This window comes from Balaenoptera ricei, chromosome 18 (assembly GCF_028023285.1).
Source record: "Balaenoptera ricei isolate mBalRic1 chromosome 18, mBalRic1.hap2, whole genome shotgun sequence".
Lineage (NCBI taxonomy): Eukaryota > Metazoa > Chordata > Mammalia > Artiodactyla > Balaenopteridae > Balaenoptera > Balaenoptera ricei.
Window position 1 is genome coordinate 27,770,340 of NC_082656.1, and position 14,766 is coordinate 27,785,105.

General features: G+C 32.6%; 1 non-coding gene across 1 annotated transcript; it reads right to left on the reverse strand.

The window, feature by feature from the left end:
- Positions 1–14,352: 14,352 nt before the first annotated feature.
- Positions 14,353–14,458, reverse strand: LOC132352785 (U6 spliceosomal RNA). The gene has a single exon (XR_009498868.1). It is a non-coding gene; the product is annotated as a U6 spliceosomal RNA (small nuclear RNA).
- Between the last annotated feature and the right edge of the window lie 308 nt (positions 14,459–14,766).

The following is a 14,766-nucleotide window of genomic DNA, read 5'->3' on the forward strand; positions in this document are numbered from 1 at the left end:
TGGGGAGAGGAGGTGGGAGAAATGGATGAAGGGGGTCAAAACATTAAAAAAAATTTTCAGAAGTGTAAATCGTAACTAAATTCCAAGAAAGAGCAGGATTGTTTTTCATAGAACAACTTCATTTGTAAAACAAGAAGTGTATAGCCTCTGAAATTTTTTCAATGTCAAAGTGAAACATGAACATGGCAGCTATGAATGTGGAGGCCAATTCTGAGAAATAAAAGATTGAAATTAAGAGTAAAGCCAAATACTGTTTCCACAAGATAGAATAAACTGTGCAGCCTAGTTCTGCAGCACGAAGAGAACAGTAATGAGGAAATGAGGGTTCTTTGCTTCTCAAATTTTCATTGTTCAATTCATAAATGTATAAAGACCGAGCACTCCCCAATTTTTTAGAATTTAAACTTTATAATAATTGCCACTGCTTTGAGTGCCTAATCTATGTACATATGTATGCACATGTCTGTTTCTGGGAATTTTTCCTTGTTTAATAATAATTATTTAAAATAAGGAAACTGAAGCACAGAGACTAAAAATAAACAGCAATTGCCTTTCCTTAATTTAACACATCTTATAATTTCTGAGCTGATTAGAATAATATATTAGAAGAGACGCCTAAGAGCCAAATGTAGATAAAAAGCCTAAGCCATCTTTGGAGAGGAAATAAAATTGTGAAAAAGATGTCAATTTCTAAATCCACAGGTTGTGGGCTCCATGGAAGTTGAAGAAGATGCATATGAAAATAGAGCTAGAATAAAATTTTTGTCTACAAAAAAATAATAACGGCTAGGATAGGGCTTCTTCCATTTCCTAATACATTGGTACACCTAATACGTACAAATTAAAAAAAAAAAAAAATAGTTTGTGTTGTATATGTTGGTCCTAGTAGAGTGCAAGTTTAGGAAACTTTTAATAATTTCTGAAATGTAGTAACTTACTAATTAGTAATTCAGTTTCAAATGTGTTATTTTACATCCCTGGAGTTATTTCTTTATACACTATCACTCTAGTGCAACATATACATGTACATATCATAGGCAATCATCTATACATTCATCAAATATACATTGACAAAGTCTATTCTGCCATATATTAGAAGATTTACAGGATGATGTGAGTCTATGTCTTAATCTTTACAAAAAACTTTCAATCTAGAATGGGAGGCAAGATGCATAAACAGGACACTGCTTGTTCATTATATATAACATTTTAATTTAGTTTATTTCTCAGTATCTGTGACAAACAAGTGTATGCAATATCTAATCAACTCTGTCATCCTTTTAATAAGAATTTTTACATTTTTGGTACTAAGGTAAAATATATATTTTTATAAACAGCAAATATTTAGATTAAGTTTCAGTTACAGGATTACTGATCAAATAGATTACTTTAGGAAGTAATAATGTTACAGCGTCCAAACTCATATGCTCATCACACAACGAAATCAGGAGATGAGGTGTTGGGGCAGAAGATGGTGGACTAGTGTCCCAAAGAACCATCTTAACCAAGTTAGAATTCAGGCTTCTTTTTACACTAAAAGGGAAGGGGTTTTGGCTAGATGTTGCAGACTTCTTGGTGCCAACCAGATCCCATAGGGGATGTGGTAATCTTTTGTTCTTGCAGCTGTCCATGTAGGTCTGGTCAGAATGTTTCTATAAACCTCGACAAGACAAATGTTATTTTCTCTTCTGCAACCTTTTATCTCTATATGAATGAAAAGTGTTATGGCTTTAAAGGTTAAGCCTGGGAGGCAGAGCCTTGAGAAAGGGCTACTATGTATATTTCAGACTATAGGCAACATTCTTTCACTGATTGACTAGACAAAGGTGCAGAGCCAACATGACTAAGCATAGGCAACAGAGCACAAAACCTTAGATCTAAAGGAATATTTCCAATATGGAGTCAGGTTTGTTCTTCTCTGTTACAATAACTTCCCTCTAATACAGTTTATTCCACATGGTCCCCCTACCAGGATTCTCCATTTTAGTAAGTGTCAGATGCAACTATCCAGTTGCTCAAGACAAAAAAACCTAGGTATCATTATCGGTTTGTCATTTTTTTTCCTTGTCACCTCGAAAGTCCAAATCACCATCATCTTTTACCTGCATTAGGGCAATAACTTGTCTCCTAACTAGTCTTCAAGTTTCTACACTAGACATTCTAAAATATTCTCAAAAAAAAACAAACCAAAACAAAACAAAGAACACCCAAGGTCTTTTATCCTAAAATGTTAATCAGATTATTTGCTTCTTTGTTTAAAATTGTTCATAACTTCTCATTATAGTTAGAGTTAAGTCTGTCATACAATTGTTGTAGGGAAAGAATTTTCCTTTACCCTTCAAACGTTCTTTCAGCTGTCTACTAATCAAATCAACATGAGACAGATTAACAGGAAAAAAAAAAAAACCGCACCCACATTTAATTTTGTACTTTTGGGATCACAACATACATGAGAGGTTCAAAGACAGAAAGGAAAAATGAGGTATATATGCCATTTTGAGCTAAGGAATGTGATAGGGGCCTGGGGCTCCCAAGGACAGGAGGTTAATTCACAGGACAATAAGAAGAAGAGCAGATTTTGGGTGACTAGATATTTGCCCTGCCATATAGATGGTTCACTCAGATGAAATTTATCTCTGGTAATAATTCTCATACTGGGAAAGGCTCCCCATTTCAATTCTTCCAGGTAGTTAAAAGAAGGGCAGAACTTTCTATTGAGGCCACAGAGTCTCATTTGCCTATAGCTCAGAATAATCCATATGGCAAAATGGTAACATTTGGGGTGGCTTGTTCTGAAATCCTTCACAATGCACACCTGACCTGGCCTGATCTGTCTTACGCCAAATTTTATTATTTTATTAGTTTTTTAGTATACAATTTGAGTATATTTTCTTTATACAAGTTGAAACATAGCAGATATGGCTAAATTTGGCTTTATATACACTTGGGACTAATGTTATTGATTATATGTTATTCATGTTGCAAATATTTTATTACATGCTTTTGTGCACATTTTAAATATAATTATAGCATTATTTTTAAATAGTTTAAAATTTTGTTCAGTCAAATTTACCAGTTTATTTCTTCATGATTTGTTCAATACACTTTTAATACTCCAAATACATAAACAAATTCTTCTATAACTATAATTTTAGTTGTATCTTTTTTCATTTAGGTTTTTCACTAACTTGGATATTTTTTGCACATGTGTGTATGTCAGTGATTTGATACTGGAATTCCAAAGCCGTTTATTAAAGACATCACATTTTTCAAATTCAAATTCAAGTATATATATGGCTCTGTTTTAGAAATCTCTGTTCCATTGGTCCATAGGTCTAGTTATGCCAATAGGAACATTATGCTATTTTTAAATTAGGTCTTTATATTGTATTATCTGGTAAGATGAGCCTTTCCCTTCTTTATAATTATATTTCAATTTTTTTTGCTTATTCTTCCTCATGTAAAATTCCTCTTGAATTTTAGAAATTTTAGGATGATTTTGTCAAGCTCCAGAATTTGGAGATTACATTAAATTTGTTGGGGGGAAAGAACTGAAAGTTTTACATGATTGACTTGTTTCATTCATACACCTTTGTAGCTTTCCATTTATTCAGATTTCCTTCATGTACATCAAAAATTTATAGTTTTATTAGTAAGAATACTGCACATTTCTTACTTAGCTTGCACTTTGGTACATATAGGTATTTTGCTTTGTACATATAGGCATGTTGCTTTTATGTTTAATATTATAATTAAAATCTTTATGTCTGTTGAATAGGAAAAATGTTGATTGTTTTAATGTGAGAACTAAGGTATATCTTGCTCTTTTGCTAAACTCTATGGAAAAATCGTTCTTAATATTTGACCATAATAATTACTACACAACTTTTTCACAAATGTTTTGCCTTTAGATCAATATTTAAAAAGGAACATTCTTATAGCATTTGACTATATGCTGTAGCACATAAATTGTTTTAATTAAAAAATCAAACTTGTAAGTATGATCATCTCCATTTTATAGAAAATGAGGCAATAAAAAATTTAAAACAATGTCCAAGGTCACAAAGTACAAAGGGGTTCTTTTAGGATTTATATACAAGTTTTCCTAAGTTCATAACCTCCATCTACAACCTCTAAAAGAGTATTAAACAAAATGGGAATCTCTCTTTTATGCAGTGTAAGGTATTAAAACAAAACAAAACAAAACAAAAAGGAGAAGGACACAGGCATACACTCCCTTGTTGTCATTTTTCTTCTCCCAGGCTCCATTCCTGGGGAGTCTAGAATCAAATGACCAGAGAACCAAAGGAGTGCAATTTCAAAGGTGTAAGAATTGATTATTCTACTGAAGCTTTATAAAAAACATTTGACTATGAAAACAATTGGACTACTTGCAGCAATCTTGGCTTTGTATCTAAGCCATATTTTCATCCCCTCTTCTTGTTTCTTTTACTTCAACTGCTTATTCAATCTTAATCAGCAATGTGGACCATGGTAAATCACTTTAAACATAATTTACAGCATATCTTGCAAATTAAAATATTTTTGTGAGACTGGAGGTAGTAGAATAGTCCTCATTTATTCAGAGTAAAATATCCCTGTATTGATCTTTGCTGTTGCATTTTTAGGTGGAATCATTGCAGAATATTGACTCTTCATCACATTGCATTCTTAAGGAAGATATAGCTATACAGATTAAAGCTAAAGAAAGTTCTCAAATTCTTACCACATACTGTAAGGCTGAAGCATCACCTTAAGAAATACAGGATTACTTTCAATCTTCGCTGGCACCTCTTTGAGGCACATATTTTCAAAAGATTTAAACTTAATGGAGTATTCCTGCAAAAGTTCATGACCACAAGGAGAAACTCATTCATCATTACTTAGTGTGTGTAGCTCTCATAAAACAAGTTTAGAACAGACTTTGGATTTCAGGAGACATCTTCCGATTTCACTGAAATCTGAAAGCAGGGATGAAAATTCAGGTGGATCACCTCTCACCTTGTACTGAAGCAATACAGAAGTTACAGCCAGGTAAGAGAGAAGGTGGATTATCCTCTCTAATGCCAAAAAAGTATATTTATAATACTGTCATTGTATTTACAAATGTCTTCTGTAGCTGCAAAAATGTGTCCAGTTTACAAGTAACTGTATATGTTTATTAGAAAAACAGTATTTTATTTTTTACAATTTTTTTTTGCTATTTGTTCTGCTATCATTTCCCCTTAGTAAACTAATAAATGTAACTTGGATACAATTAGACATGAATAAATTCAATTTATTTGGTTAATTCATCTTATTGTGCTCTTAGGTCAATTTGCTATTTTCAGTGAGGCAACACATTACAAAAGTTTATGTAGTAGAACTTGGCTAATAACAAATACTATATTTCAAAGGCGCTAAATGAAAATTTCTTTAGACTAGACTTCAGATATTTTGCACAAGCTAAAATTGTTGGAATTTAACACAATTGAGAAAAGCCAGGCATACCTGGCATTTTGCTGCTCTAACAAAAAAAGAAAAACATTATTTTCAAAAGCTTAGCCCTTCTGTCAAACAACTAAAAAGCAGTTCTTCAAGGAAAAAAAACTCAACAAGCTAGTATTTTTCCTGATGACATTCTGGGCACAATTTTTACTTTATTATGTCTTTTCTCCAATGTAACTACCCTTTCAACTTTTTGGTTGTCCATCAGAAAATTATATATATACATATATATACACATTTGTAAATATACCACACTCACCTCTTACCACAAATATAAGCATAAGGTACATATTGATTAGCATCTTACATTTCATATTAATATCTTATTATTCATTAAATATACCATAAATAAAATGTGTATAAAACATTAATGTAGATGTAATGAATTATTATAACCTGAGGTACAATATAATCACCTCCAAGTTTAATAAATACAACATTGCCAATACACACACACAAACACACACACAGAGTGCTTGCAAATAAATGGTAATTCTCCTCTCTCTATTGGTAAAACAAAGCTGAATTTTAAGATATTTTCTCCTTTATTTTTTCCTTTATCTTATCATCATTATATGATAACTAAAATCTATAGCTTAGTGTTGCCTGTTTTCACATTTTATTAAAGGTATTCTTTGGTGTCTAACTTTTGTTAGTTCAATATTATGTACTTCAGATTCAAACATATTGTGTGTAGCTATAGCTCATTAATTTTCTTTGATGTATGGTGTTCTATTATATCAACAGAATACAATTTCTTTATCCATTTCTTGGTGGACAGAAATTTGAATTGTTTCTAGGATTGGCACTTGTATATAGTATATAGTGCTGTTCTTTATGTTCTATTTTAAAATTTACATATCTTGGAGATCTTTTCATATTTGTGTGTGTTGTATATATGTTATATGTACAATAAATATATGTGTATGGTATATATCTGTACTATATACACATAAATAAACATGATACATACATAGATTATATATATATATATATATATGAGTGTGTGTGTACACACACTTACACACACATATATACACACTGTAATATAAACATATTTCTTTTAAATGGCTGCACGGTTTCCATTTTGTGGATGTAACATGTTTTTAACCTGTCTCTTACTGAAGGACATTTACAATGTGTTTAATCGTTTGGTATTACAAGAAATTCGATTGTGCATCCTACTACATTTGTCTTTGCACACATGTACAAGTGTATCTGGAAAACAGATGTCCAGTAATGGAATTTCTGGGTCAAGTAGATAGTATCTAGACTTCTTAAATAGCTATTGTTACTTTTTTTCAAAAGAAATTACATAAACTCATACTTTTGTGTCACATTTCACATATTCTATTAATTTTTTAATTCAGTCACTGTTTGAATCAATAGTTTTAATACCTACTGGGTGCAGTTTGCTAGGTGAGAATACAGGAAAGGTATCTGTAGGAGTGAAGATATTGTCAGAATACCTTATTTTGGTAATTGGAGTAACTTAATATATGTCAAGACTATCTACTAAAGTCAAGCAGAGGTCCTTTGTTTACTGCGAAGGCTTAAAATTGATGAACATACAGAGAAATATAAATTACCAGCCACCAGACTGCAGATAAATGGAGTCTCTGCTTCTTTGTGGTGGTGATGGTTTAAAATTAATGAGAAGAGGAAAGGGGGTCATTATTTAAAAATAAAGTTCTAGAAATGTTTGCCCCTTTCCATTTTTCTTTGATCAAAATTTTTGACAATTATGCCTAATAATATGATCAGCAAACAGGCACTTGCACTGCCTGTCAAACCATACAAATTAAACTTGATCCAGATCAAATTTTTAAGCAGGTGAAGCTTGTCTTCATATTCTATCATTTCTCATGTCATGGTTTCCATATTCAGATTTCTTAATATTCTCAACTCAGATTTTCAGGGATTTATGCTGTCCTTTAGCTGATTAAAAAAAATTCCCCCCTTCTATCCCTATAGAAGTTCATCTGTCACATGGTCCATTTGTTCAGATTCTAAGGGATGGTAATTAGGTAAACTAATCTGAACTAGAGCATCAATTCATGATTATAAATTACTGCATTATATATCCCAATTATTAGTTTCCAGATTATTAATCTCGTGCAATACTATGCTTTGTGTGCCACAAAGCTGAGTGTATCATCCTTCTGCATTATTATCTTACCCACATTAAGAAAACAGGCTTTTGCAAACTAACAAGTTTGACTGATTGTCAAAATATACCTCAGATGGACCTGCAAGAAGAATAAGTAACGGTAAACTGTAGCTGAGAGCAGAGGCGAAGAAAGTCAAGCAGGAAAATACATTTTGACAAATAGTTTACATATCTTCATAATGTATGTGCATGTGCTGGATCTGAATAAACTCTTGCATTTATTAGAGTAAAGCTTAACCTTTCCTAGGAATGCATTGTCAGCAGAAAAGAGCAACGATCGTTTTTTATTACAAAATTGTCTTCTCCTATTTTTCATTTGTTTTTAAATTGAGAGTAAAATAAATGAATATGCATATTTTTCTTGGAAGAAAACTTGAGACTGATTATGAAAATAATAACCAGAAAAAATGAAAGAAAACCTTGCAGGACCATAATATATGGTGAAAATAGATCAACCACTACCAATAATGTATTTTAAGTTAAGAGCTAAGCAATGAAAATATAGAAAATAATAATAAAATATTTGGTTGGCCGTGAAGAAACATTGACTCTAGTCAGTGGAAAATGCTACCTGTGGTATGTTTTCCTCTTTCGAAGACTAAATTCATTTCCCTGAAAATAACTAAAATTAAGCAAAATTAATGCACCTCTACTGGTAGATACTGAAAAATAAATACTAATATTGATTTTGACTTTGATTTTAACAGCTAAAGAAAAACTTAGGAATTAACCACAACTACATATGAATATGAACTTAGGTTTGTTCCCTAATTCTTTATTTCATTTGAGATTTTTAAATTATTCTTAGAATTAAACAGAATGAAAAATGTTTGGCAAAGATAAATATCATTGCTGGGCTTGCTGCCATTATGCTGCTCAAATAAATGTATGTTACCAGTCAATAGACGGATAGCCTAAACAAAATATTGTTTCTTCTTGTGAATACCTTAAATATAAATATGTTGTTAGAAAACTAATAAAATCTTATAGTTTTCAACCACAAGAACAATTATTATCTAAATTCATAAGCAAGGGAACTAACTATATGGTGGACATGACTTACTTGAATGTAATCTCTATGAGGACAGACATCATTTAATGTATCTCAAGTGCCTATAACAGTGTCTGAACATAGAATGAACTCAATACATATTTGTTAAATAATAAAAAAAATTCCTAATCTCCACTCTTACCTTTTATCTGGGGTTTCTAACACATGTTTTACTAATTTATACCTATCTATATAAACTTCATCTGCGAAAACAAATGGGAATACATCAAACTAAACAGTTTTTGCACAATGAAGGAAACTGTCAACTAAAGGAAAAGGCAGTCTACTGAATGGAAGAACGTATTTTGGAAAAGATATACCTGATAATGTGCTAATATCCATAACATACGAGGAACTCAAACAACTCAATATCAAAAAGACCAAACACCTCAATTAATACATGGGCAGAAGACATGAATAGACATTTTTTTCCAAATAAGACATACACAGAGCCAATAGACACATGAAAAAATGCTCAACTTCACCAACACTCAGGGAAATGCAAATCAAAACCACAGTGAGATATCACCTCATATCTGTCAGAATGACTATTATCACAAAGACAACAAATAAGTGTTGGCAAGGATGTGGAGAAAAGGGGACATTTGTGCATATTTGGTGAGAATGTAAACTGGGACAGGCACAATGGAAAATAGTATGGAGGTTCCTCAAAAATTTAAAAATAGAACAACCATATGATTCAACAATTCCACTTCCAGGTTTTTTCCCAAAGAAAACAAAAAATAGTAATTTGAAAAGACATTTGCACCCCTATCTATATAGGTTCATTGTAGCATTATTTACAATAGCCAAGATATGGAAGCATCCTAAGTGTCCACCAACAGCTGAATGGCTAAAGAAGATGTGATGTGTATATATATATATATATATATATATACACATACATATATATACACACACATATCTACATATACATATATATGTGATATATTTATATATGTATATATGTACACACACACACACACAGGCACACACAATGGAACATTATTAAGCCATGAAAAATGAAATCTTTCCATTTGCAACAACATGTCTGGGCCTAGAGGATATTATGCTAAGTGAAATAAGTCATATAGAGAAAAACAAATACCATATGATTTAACTTATATGTGGAATCTAAAAACCAAAACAAATGAACAAACATAACAAAATTGAAGAAGACTCATAAATGCAGCGGACAAACAGGTGGTTGACAGAGGAGAGGAGAATGGGGAGATGAGTGAACTAGGTGAGGGAGATTATTTCAGTTATGAAAGAAATAAGTCACAGGGATTTAATGTACTGCATAGAGAATATATTCAGTAATATTTTAATATCTTTGTATGGGTGACAAATGATAACTAGACATTGTTGTGGTCATTTTGAAATATACAAAAATATCAAATCTCTGTATTGTACACCTGAAACTGGTATAACGTTGTAAGGCAATTATACTCCCATTTAAAAAAAGATAAAAAGAAAGTGATTAGCAGATCTAAAGACTGTTCCTGATAGATAAGTGAGTAACCATCAGTGAGTTAGAAAAGCATTACCATGATTAACACAATATTCCTGATTCCCATCATCATGAATACTTGTAATCAGTTATACTCAAATGAGGTTATATATTCTACTATAATTATGTGGAATCCCTATTCAAAATGAACCTGTCTAATGGAGTTATTTTCTCCTTGGTTCTTTAGACTACACTTTTATCACAGAATGTAAATTTATTATGAAAAACTGCCATGATCTGAAACCTTAACTCTTTCTTGTTTCTCAAACAATTTGTAGGACTAATTTCCTAGTCGACATATTTACCTTCACATCTGCTGATATTGTAAACATACCTGAGTCAACCCTGAAATATCCTTTATAAAGCAGAAGTTCTGAGACAGTAGCATTAAAATAAAATGAGACTATTGATACCACGGCCTTCCCTGACAGCTCTTCTCCTATTAGCAGAAGTTTCTTGAGATGGCAGGACAAAGCCCTGGGCAACATATGCTGTGACAGTCATGGTCATGGCCTATCCTGTTATTTCCTTTTTAAGTTGCCTTGCATTGTTAGCAATTTCCTATCCATCTATGAGATATCTCAGGTATTGCTACGATTATGATTTAATATAGAGAGCACAAAGTACTGATACTAAAAAAGAAAAAGAAAGAAAAAATGAAAAAGAAACAATAAATGAAACATAGAAGCAATGAAATGTATTTAAATGAAACATTTTATTGCATGTATTTAGAAGAAAATTGAATCGCATATTCATTTCTCATTTGTTTGAACGCTGTGACACATCATTTTATTTTATTTTATTTTTGAAATTTTGAATTTTATTTTATTTATTTTTTATACAGCAGGTTCTTATTAGTTATCCATTTCATACACATTAGTGTATATAAGTCAATCCCAATCTCCAATTCATCCCACCACCACCCTCCACCCCCACCACTTTCCCCCCTTGGTGTCCATATGTTAATTCTCTACATCTGTGTCTCTATTTCTACCCTGCAAACCGGTTAATCTGTACCATTTTTCTAGGTTCCACATATATGCGTTAATATACAATATTTGTTTTTCTCTTTCTGACTTACTTCACTCTGTATGGCAGTCTCTAGATCCATCCACGACTCTGCAAATGACCCAATTTCGTTCCTTTTTATGGCTGAGAAATGTTCCATTGTATATATGTACCACATTTTCTTTATCCATTTGTCTGCTGATGGGCATTTAGTTTGTTTCCATGACCTGGCTATTGTAAATAGTGCTGCAATGAACATTGGGGTGCATGTGTCTGTTTGAATTATGGTTTTCTCTGGGTATATGCCCAGTAGTGGGATTGCTGGGTCATATGGTATTTCTATTTTTAGTTTTTTAAGGAACCTCCATACTGTTCTCCATAGTGGCTGTATCAATTTACATTCCCACCAACAGTGCAAGAGGGTTCCCTTTTCTCCACACCCTCTCCAGCATTTGTTGTTTGTAGATTTTCTGATGATGCCCATTCTAACTGGTGAAAGGTGATATTTCATTGTAGTTTTGATTTGCATTTCTCTAATAATTACTGATGTTGAGCAGCTTTTCATGTGCTTCGTGGACTTCTGTATGTCTTCTTTGGAGAAATATCTAATTAGGTCTTCTGCCCATTTTTGGATGGAGTTATTTGTTTTTTTAAATAGTGAGCTGCATGAGCTGTTTATATATTTTGGAGATTAATCCTTTGTCCATTGGTTTGTTTGCAAATATTTTCTCCCATTCTGAGGGTTGTCTTTTCGTCTTGTTTGTAGTTTCCTTTGCTTTGCAAACACTTTTAAGTTTCATTAGGTCCCATTTGTTTATTTTTGTTTTTATTTCCATTACTCTAGGAGGGGGATCAAAAAAGATCTTGCTGTGATTTATGTCAGAGTGTTCTTCCTATGTTTCCCCCTACGAGTTTTATAGCGTCCAGTCTTACATTTAGGTCTCTAATCCATTTTGTGTTTATTTTTGTGTATGGTGTTAGGAAGTGTTCGAATTTCATTCTTTTACATGTAGCTGTCCAGTTTTCCTCATTTGAGTATAACTGATTACCATAGACCATGCTAATCTTCTCTGTATCAGTCCAGTTTTAGTATATGTGCTGCCAAACAAGCACTTTGACACATCATTTTAGATGTCATCACCTGTCCAGGAATGTCATGCTTTTCTCTGCCCATCCAGACAGCACCACTTATTGAAGACACTGTCTTTTCTCTATTGTATATCCTTGCCTCCTTTGTCATAGATTAGTTGACCACAGGTGCATGGGTTTATCTCTGAGTTTACTATCCTGTTCCATTGATCTATATTTCTGTTTTTGTGCCAGTACCATATTGGTTTGATTACTGTAGCTTTGTAGTATACTCTGAAGTCAGGGAGTCAGATTCCTCCAGCTCTGTTTTGTTCCCTCAACATGGTTTTTGTTATTCAGGGTCTTTAGTGTCTCCATACAAATTTTAAGATTTTTTTTGTTCTAGTTCTGTAAAAATAAATGCCATTGGTAATTTGATAGGGATTGCATTGAATCTGTAGATTGCTTTGGGTAGTGTAGTCATTTTCACAATACTGATTCTTCCAATCCAAGAACATGGTATATCTCTCCACCTGTTTGTGCCATCTTTAATTTCTTTCATCAGTGTCTTATAGTTTTCCGCATACAGGTCTTTTGTCTCCTTAGGTAGGTTTATTCCTAGGTATTTTATTCTTTTTGTTGCAATGGTAAATGGGAGTGTTTCCTTAATTTCTCTTTCAGATTTTTCATCATTAGTGTATAGGAATGCAAGAGATTTCTGTGCATTAATTTTGTATCCTGCAACTTTACCAAATTCATTGATTAGCTCTAGTAGTTTTCTGGTGGCATCTTTAGGATTCTCTATGTATAGTATCATGTCATCTGCAAACAGTGACAATTTTACTTCTTCTTTTCCAATTTGTATTCCTTTTATTTCTTTTTCTTCTCTGATTGCTGTGGCTAGGACTTCCAAAACTATGTTGAATAATAGTGGTGAGAGTGGACATCCTTGTCTTGTTCCTGATCTTAGATGAAATGCTTTCAGTTTTTCACCATTGAGGATGATGTTTGCTGTGCGTTTGTCGTATATGGCCTTTATTATGTTGAGGGTGTTTCCCTCTGTGCCCACTTTCTGGAGAGTTTTTATCATTAATGGGTGTTGAATTTTGTCAAAAGATTCTTCTGCATCTATTGAGATGATCATATGGTTTTTCTTCTTCAGTTTGTTAATATGGTGTATCGCATTGATTGATTTGCGTATATTGAAGAATCCTTGCATCCCTGGGATAAGTCCCACTTGATCATGGTGTATGATCCTTTTAATGTGTTGTTGGATTCTGTTTGCTAGTATTTTGTTGAGGATTTTTGCATCTATGTTCATTAGTGATATTGGTCCGTAATTTTCTTTTTTTGTAGTATCTTTGTCTGGTTTTGGTAGCAGGGTGATCATGGCCTCATAGAATGAGTTTGGGAGTGTTCCTTCCTCTGCAATTTTTCTGAAGAGTTTGAGAAGGATGGGTGTTAGCTCTTCTCTAAATGTTTGATAGAATTCACCTGTGAATCCCTCTGGTCCTGGACTTTTGTTTGTTGGAAGATTTTTAATCACAGTTTCAATTTCATTACTTGTGATTGGTCTGTTCATATTTTCTCTTTCTTCCTGGTTCAGTCTTGGAAGGTTATACCTTTCTAAAAATTTCTCCGTTTCTTCCAGGTTGTCCATTTTATTGGCATAGAGTTGCTTGTAGTAGTCTCTTAGGATGCTTTGTATTTCTGCCATTTCTCTTGTAACTTCTCCATTTTTTTTTTTTTTTCTAATTTTATTGATTTGAGTCCTCTGTTTTTCTTGATGAATCTGGGTAAAGGTTTCTCAATTTTGTTTATTTTCTCAAAGAAGCAACTTTTAGTTTTATTGATCTTTGCTATTGTTTTCTTTGTTTCTATTTCATTTATTTCTGCTCTGATGTTTATGATTTCTTTCCTTCTACTAACTTTGAGTTTTGTTTGTTCTTCTTTCTCTAGTTCCTTTAGGTGTATGGTTAGATTGTTTATTTGAGAGTTTACTTGTTTCTTGAGGTAGAGTTGTATTGCTATAATCTTCCCTCTTTGAACTGCTTTAAAAATATGGAACGCTTCACAAATTTGCAAGTCATCCTGTGCAGGGACCATGTTAATCTTCTCTGTATCAGTCCAATTTTAGTATATGTGCTTCCAAAGTAAGCACTATGACACATCATTTTCGATGTCGTCACCTGTCCAGAAATGTCATGCTTTTCTCTGCCCATCCAGACAGACATTAGGTGGAGAAAGCCAATCATTTCTTTCCCCTATGTGTCAGCTATTTTTTTCCCCTTCAATGTAAAATTCTATATATTGTATTTTGAAAAAAAAAGAGAAAAACTGATTTTTAAAGTGGTTTGAATATGACATTGGCAAGCTCTATGCTCAAATTGATATGGTAACTTGTAAGAAGATATATTTTTGATTCAAGCTACACTGCATTATTTTAATTAATTTTTCTGATTATAAAAT